This window comes from Microcebus murinus, chromosome 16 (genome assembly GCF_040939455.1).
Source record: "Microcebus murinus isolate Inina chromosome 16, M.murinus_Inina_mat1.0, whole genome shotgun sequence".
In the NCBI taxonomy this organism is placed as follows: Eukaryota; Metazoa; Chordata; class Mammalia; order Primates; family Cheirogaleidae; genus Microcebus; species Microcebus murinus.
The window spans coordinates 14,415,295-14,422,772 of NC_134119.1; positions in this window are offsets into that span (position 1 = coordinate 14,415,295).

Here is a 7,478-nt window from a genome sequence, read left to right on the forward strand (position 1 = left end):
GAAGCCAGGCATGAAAGGTAGCACACTGCATGATTCCATTTATAGAAAATATGCAGATAGGTAAATCTCTAGAGATAGAAAGTAGATTAGTGGATGCCAGGGGGTGGAGTGGGTTAGGAGGAAATCAGGAACGAGTGCTAATTGGGAGTTTTCATCTTGAGTGACAAAAATGTTTTGGACCAATAGAGTTGGCTGGTACACAACATTGAGCATGAACTTAAAAAAAAAAAACCCATTGAATTGTTCTCTCTTTAAAATGGCTAATTTTATGTGATGTGAATTGTACCTCAATTATTAAAAATGGATTAAGAAAACAATGTGTAGTGGGACTGTCTCTTGCAGCTGCAGGTGAATTGAAGGGGAGCCCAGAGCCTGTGGGGGGTGGCGGTCTCCACTGCAGTACACTTGAACCCTGCTGATGCACTCACTCCCACATGCCGTTCACTCCCTGAGAGCCTGCCGCACTCCGGGGAGGCCAGTGGAACATTCTTCAGCTCCCGATGTGGCCGCCGGTTCTGAAATCATAACTGCCATTTAGTATTTGTCTCCTGCACCACCAACTCCAAATCGCACTCTATGATAGAAGCTGTCATCATCTTCTTTCAAATGCCATGACCTGGACAGACACATTCTGAAGGTTCAGTGCAGCCTGGAATCAACCTGTTTCTTCCCTCAAACCCCACTCACGACAATACCTTTACTCTGACAATGGCTCAAGAAAACGGATGCACCACCGAAGAGGAGTGAGAGAGAAGGGAAGGGTGGGGAGAAAGGATCCCAGACACAGAGAGACCCACTGGAAAAGAGGAAACACACAGGGTACAAGGCACAGAGAGGCATAAAAGGGAGAAAAAGAAACAGCATGAGAAAAATAGACATGACAGGAGGAGTAAAAGTAGAAGGAAAGATGAGAACCAGGCTACTCTTGACCTGCAAACTTCCCATGGGAAATGGGAGACTCTGCAGTCAAACACCCCCTTCTGCTGAGGAACTCTGGAGAGCCCAGACAAGATGCACCCGTCTCCCCTGCAGACCAGAGAGCCAGGGGGGCTCAGACCGCTGAGGATGAGGAGGGCCTATCGATAGCTCCTTCCTGCAGGGTAGGTACCAGCTAATCCCACTGGTGGCCTCGGGGAGTTGGTGTTCCCAGCAGAGCGAGTGTGGCTGGCTCGTGTCCAGTGCCAGCTCCTCACATGTGAGGCTGCACCGGAGCAGGCAAAGTTCACAGGCAGGAGCTTCTGGGCAGCAGCTCCTAGTTTTGGTGCAACCAGCTGGGCCAGTACCTTCTAAAATGGGCCTTTTGGGACTTCTGCTGATGATACTATCGTTCATCCACCTGGAGGGCATCCCGAGACCTGGGCCGGTTGAAGGGGCCTTCGTCAGTAAGTGCTGGGGACTCACTGGGGAGGAAGGAAAAAGGAACCATTTCACACACGAGGGGTGTTCTCCTCTGTCTCAGCCTGGGACCCTGGCTGGGAGGGGCAGTTACTTGGAGCCACTGTTTCAGCCCCTTCCTCTTGGCAAGGTGACTTTGGTGAATGCAGGAACCTAAGTCTGTGGCAACTGACTCCTCACTGCCGTTGCAGGGCGTTCTTCCCGGAGGTGCCTGCACCTGGACCTCAGGAAATGGACTAAGGGACTGGGAAGCCCAGGGAACTTTCCATAGGAAAAACAGGCCACTCCCCAGCACCACGTCATCAGCTCCCACATCCTCCCATGGCAGCCCCCAAAGCTTTCCCCACCCCCACCCCACACCCAGAGGACCCTTGCATTTGGGGTGAAAATGGTCCCCGAAAGTCGCTTCAAATTCGGAAATTCGAAGGCCCTTAATTAGCAGCTTTATATACCGAGCACTTGAAAAGTAGTGGTTGAAAGTGGGCGCTCAGGAGCCACACGTCGTAGGTTCAAAGCCTGCCTCCACCCCTCAGTAGCTGTGTGATCTTGAGCAAGGTCACATAAGCACCCTGTGTTTCAGATTCCTCTGTTTACAAAATGTGAATCTTAAACTTGCCCCTAGAGTTGAACTGGGCATTAAGGAGAAAAGGCCAGGCACATAGTAAGTGCTTCCTCAATATTAGTCATTATGATTTTGCCCCAGGCACTTTGACAATGGCTTTTCAAACTTTGTTGCATTAGTCTTCAAAACAACCCTAGAGGCAAATGAGGAAATCAGGGTTCAGGGAGGGTACCTGCCACACCAAGGCTGGGACCAAATCCAAGAGCCCAGCCACCTGATGCCAGAAATGGAGGTCTCCATTGTGCCGGCTACCATGTCTCCTGGGGAAACACCCGAGCACAGGAAGGCAGAGTGACCAGAATAGTCCTAGAGCAAAGCATCCTTCTCTCTGGCACCTTATGGGTGCTGAGGGTGGGGGCTGGGGTTTGGATTAGGGATTAGTGAGTTGTTCTGGGGTTGGGGATGTGGGTGGTGGTGTGAAATTCCTGAGCCCTCTGAGGGTCACTACCTTCTGGGGACAGGGGAAGTGACAAGTTTCCCTGACTCTGCAGTGGTGCCCTTGAAGGGAGAGCACTGGCCCCCTTAAGGTCTTAAGGGAATATATTTTTCCTTCCTATAGGAGTGTGTCCCAGAGTTGTAGGAGAATGTCAAAATATACAAAAGGACGAGTGCGACAGGAACAGCGATTGTCCCCAAAACATGAAGTGTTGCCTGTTGAACTGTGGATACAAATGCTTAGACCCCAGTGAAGGTAACTAAAATACCCTGTGAATTACCCAAAGCCCTCACCTCCTACCCCACCTGCACTGCCAACATTATATCAGGTTTTACCATGGCTACAAGAGACAGGGATATGATCTCTATTTCCTGACTTTTTTCTCCAGGCCTCTCTGTCCATGTAAACCAGCGATTCTTTCCCTGACCACCTTAGACCTCCTCACTCTTTCTGCTCTGCCCATATAATCGGGCTCTAAAGACCATCAGGGACTAGTCATTCAACAAATATTCTTTGGTGGCCTTGCTCCCGTGGCAGGCTCCACTCACTCTCTGTGGCCATGGAGATCAGAAAAGCTTTTCCTGGAAAAGGGATCCATGATTTAAGATCTGAACGATGGGTCGCACACAGGCAAAAGCGGGAGGGAGTTGCCTTCCAGCGCAGTCACCGCACGTGCGAAGGCTGTGTGCGGTCAGCATGCCCAGGCCCAGCAAGGCAGCGACGCGGAGAGTAGCATGGGCACAGGAGGAGATGAGAAAGTGAAGCTGGCTTTCGTGGTGGCCGCCCTAAGGGATTTGCTCTTGGTCCTAAGAGCAATGGATTGTCCACGTCCGAATCTCTTACCATGCACGTGACCTCAGGAAAGTTACTCAGCCTCTGCAAACCTCAGTCTCCCTCTCTGCATAATGAGAACAAAAGGGGGCCTGCTTCATACGATTACATGTTAATGCATGTCAGATGCGAAGAGCAGGGCCCGGCACTCAGTAACTGCTATAATTATTGTTCTGCTGTGCTTCACACTAAGAGATTCTAAAGAACTCTATTTGTACCTCATAGTACTGTGGGCAAAGCAGTTGCTCGCTCAGTAAATGCCTCTTTAAGTTCAGGATACATTCTTTTTGGTTTTTGTTTGTTTGTTTGTTCGTTTCTCTGAATACCCCTGAAGCATCCACTCTGTGCCAAAGTATCTGCTAGGAACCGCTGTTCCAAGGTGACATTAAGGCACAATTTGTACCTTGAAAAGCTTCATGTTCTCATGGAGGAAACAGAAAATATGAACAGGAAATTAAACAGAAGTGAAGAAAGTATGTCCAAGATTGAGAAGCAGTTAAGAAAAACACGGGGTCGAGAATGGATGCAGGAAGGACATCATGCACGAGTTGATGTCTGGGAAGGTTTTGAAGAATGAGCAGGAGTGCCCCCAGTTAGCAAGAGAGGAATGGAGACCTCAGGCATGTGCAAAGGCATGGAGGTGTGTGAGAATGTGATTATTCTTAGAGCATGAAGTTCCAAAGGGTGGGTGTTGGAGCAATAGGAGACATAAAGCCAGAGAGGAGGAGGAGGAGGAGGAAATGGATTCTGAAGTCCTTCTTGGTTTTTATAGAACTTTATTTTCAGCCCAATGGATCAGTCACTCTTGAAACCAATGTGGAGCCAATTGGGGAAGCCTTGGAGATCAGCTGGGGGCCTTTCCTGGCAGTCCTGGCAAAATATAATGGTTCCTGAGTTAAGCAAGTGGCAGGAAGGAAACAAAGGAGAGCATTTACGGGGCAAAATCAGCGAGATTTAGTGTTCAGATGTTGGGGAGGCACAGTATGAGAGGCCACGTGGTGTCACGGCTGTCCCTCACAGCTGCCCTGCAAGACAAGCAGGGTGGGATTTTGTATTCTTGTCTCACAGATGAGGAAGTCAAGGATCAGGTAAAGTGAGTGGTCAAGGTTCACACTGAATTGGGAGCACAGGCCTGAGCCACATTGGCCTCTCAGGGGAGACAAAGAGAGCAGTGGCCCCAGGAAGAAAAAGATGAACGTTCTCCAGGGAGACAGGTACCCACACCACTGTGCTCTGCTTTCTCTCTGCAGATATATGCAGTTTGTTACCGGTAGATGGCCCCTGCCTGACCCCCGTTACACGCTGGTGGTATAATAAAGAAACCGAGAACTGTTCCAAATTCATCTACAGCGGTTGTTGGGGGAACAATAACAACTTCGAAACTGAATCTATGTGCATGGGCACCTGCCATAAAAACAGTAAGTCCCAGGGGCCCCAGTCTCCTGTGCTCACCAAGGCCACATGGAGAGGTCTGGGTGTTGGCTGGTCTGTTCCAAGGTCTTGATAGGCTTGTGGGGGGGGGTGAGGACAGAGCCAGCTCCGATCAGGAGGTCTGAACGCACCTTGCAGAGGTGTAAGTAGAAGGACATTTTGGGAAAGAGAGGGTAGGAATGGAGGCAGTAGTCAGAGGGAAATTGGCAAGTATGAGGGGAAAAGGGGGGCAGAGAGAAGGGGGTGCACAAACAGAGCAGTGGGGCACCCCAGGCCAAGTCAGAAGGAGGTCAGTAGGGCAGCCCTGCACTTGGACACCCTTCCCCAGCCGATCATGACAGGCCTTTCCTACTCACCAGACTTTGTCGCCACTTTTCTTCCTTTTTAAGTTCATATATAGCTAAGGCAATGACATACTTTATCGGCCAAACCAAGGCACTTTTGAGAGTGTTTCAAAGTGGGGTGCCATTAATTCTTACACAGGTCTACAGGCAAAAACTGGACCCCACTGAATAAATCAGAACTCACGATCGCTCCATGAGCCCCCAAACTCGCCTCACTACTGTTTTTATTTTTCTTGCCAAAAGACGTAAAAATGATCCCACCTCCTTTTTTCCATTAACTGCAAGATTTGGTTCCTAAGGTGGCCGGGATTCAAGCATCTCACTCTTTATTCTTCTGTCTCACAGACTGATCCCTCTGGATGAGATAACCAGGAGCCACAGGACCTCCAGGGTTCAGCTCGTCGTGGTCCAGGGCTCTCTCCGTGTGTGCCTTACAGATGTTCCATGTCGGCTGCCACCAGCCAAATCTCAGCCTCCAAAACCTTGGCAGGTCGAAAACCAGGATTTGCTTACTCCGTTTCCTTCAGCTTGGCTTCTCTTCAAACATAATGCCCTACCCCCTTTGACCTCTTCTCAGTGTGAGACCCTATCTCTTCAACTTTTATGGCCCCCATTTATCCCTTTGAAGCCTCCAGTTCCCCCTAATAAAGTGCTCTGTGAGGTCTGGTCTCTCTGAGGCTGAATAATTCATGCCTACCATATGCAGATATTCGCATCTCCCTATACGCAGTTCTCAGAGAAGAAGAGGTCATTGGGTTTTCTGGTGACACCAAAAAAGGGAGAGAGTCATATGAAAATCCTTCACATTAAGAACTCTGGTGACACTGTTACCCTGGCAAAATTGCCATGAGGTGTTTCAGAATTGAGCCAGAGCAGATCCAGTTTTTGTATGGTCTAAACCTTTGACTTGTAGACCCAGTGGGTAGGATGGTGTTTGCCGGGGCAGGGGAATTGGGGTGATGTTGGTCAAAGGGTACAAAGTTTGCAAGGTGAATACGTTCTATAGATATAATCTATGGCATGGTGAGGATAGTTAACAATACTATATTGTATACAGTATTGAAATTTACTGAGGGCATAGATCTTAAAATAAATCTTCTTGACACATACACACACGCTCACAAACATGGTAACTATATAGAGGTGATAGATATGTTAATTAGCTGCAATGTCGTGATCATTTCACAATGTATATGAGTTTGAAAACACCAAGTTGTATGCCTTAAAAGAATTAAATTTTATATGTCAATTGTACCCTAGTAAAGCTGTTTGAAAAATATACAATCAAGTCCAAATAATTACTGAGAAAATGAGGTTTAATGCAATTGTTAGAAAATAACCTCAAACACACAAGACATAATGTTTTTAAAGTAATGGACATGATATGAAAGAAAATCAGTACTATTCTAGAACTAAAATTTCTGAATGATTACAATAAAGTTGTGTCAAATGTCTTGCTATTAAAAAAGAAGTGTATTCCAACCAGGGCAGCAGAATTAGACTTTGTTGCTATAAAAAATTTTAAAATCTGGTGTGTGCTCAGCTACTTGGGGGGCTGAGGTGGGAGGATCGCTTGAGCCCAGGAATTCCAGGCTGCAGTGAGTTATGATTGGCACCACTGCACTCCAGCCTGGGCGACAGAGTGAGACTCTGTCTCAAAGTAAGGGGGTTAGGGGGAGGAGGAGGAAGAGAAGGAGGAGAAGACGTCATCTATTGGTGCTGATTCTGGTGCAGAAGGAGATTGGGAGAAAAGGTTAGAAGTTCTGAAAAGAAGAGGATAAGGGCAGGGTCGTGATGAAGACTCTGGAAACACTGCTAATTTGGCAGTTTTGCAAAATGCGCTTCTGGACAACTTGTCCCCATGCGTGGCATCTCCCATTGACATTGGCTCCTGTCTCTGTACCTCTGTAAGAGTTCCTGTGTTCCCCTGGGAAGCCTATCCCAGCCCTATGCATCCTTATGATGCAGACTACGTTACTCACAAGTCATCTCTGGTCTGCATCCTGTGGGAAGAGCATGACTGGGAGTAGAGTGATCCGACTTTGCCCCTGGTTGAATGTGTGCTCCTGGTTGGGACAGGGTAGGGTGGAGGGATGTTGCTCTCAGGGGCTCAGTTTCCCATTTGTAAGGTGAAGGTGATGGACTAAGGATGTCAAAGAGTACTTCCAAATTTGAGGAAAAATGGCAGGTCAGGACCCCTGCCAACTCTGATAAGTACCTAGTGTGTGTCCATCTCATTGGAACCCTCAATCCTTGATCAGGGATGGCATTCATGCATGACTGGAACAGAATCAATCTGTCCCAGGCACCAGTGGACCACAGAGTCCCTTGGAAATGTCCAGAGTGTGTCCTATGGTTGGCAGCGTCTGCTCACCTGCTGTGCTCAGGAATGAACTCAGAGGCCTCAGGGATGAGCACA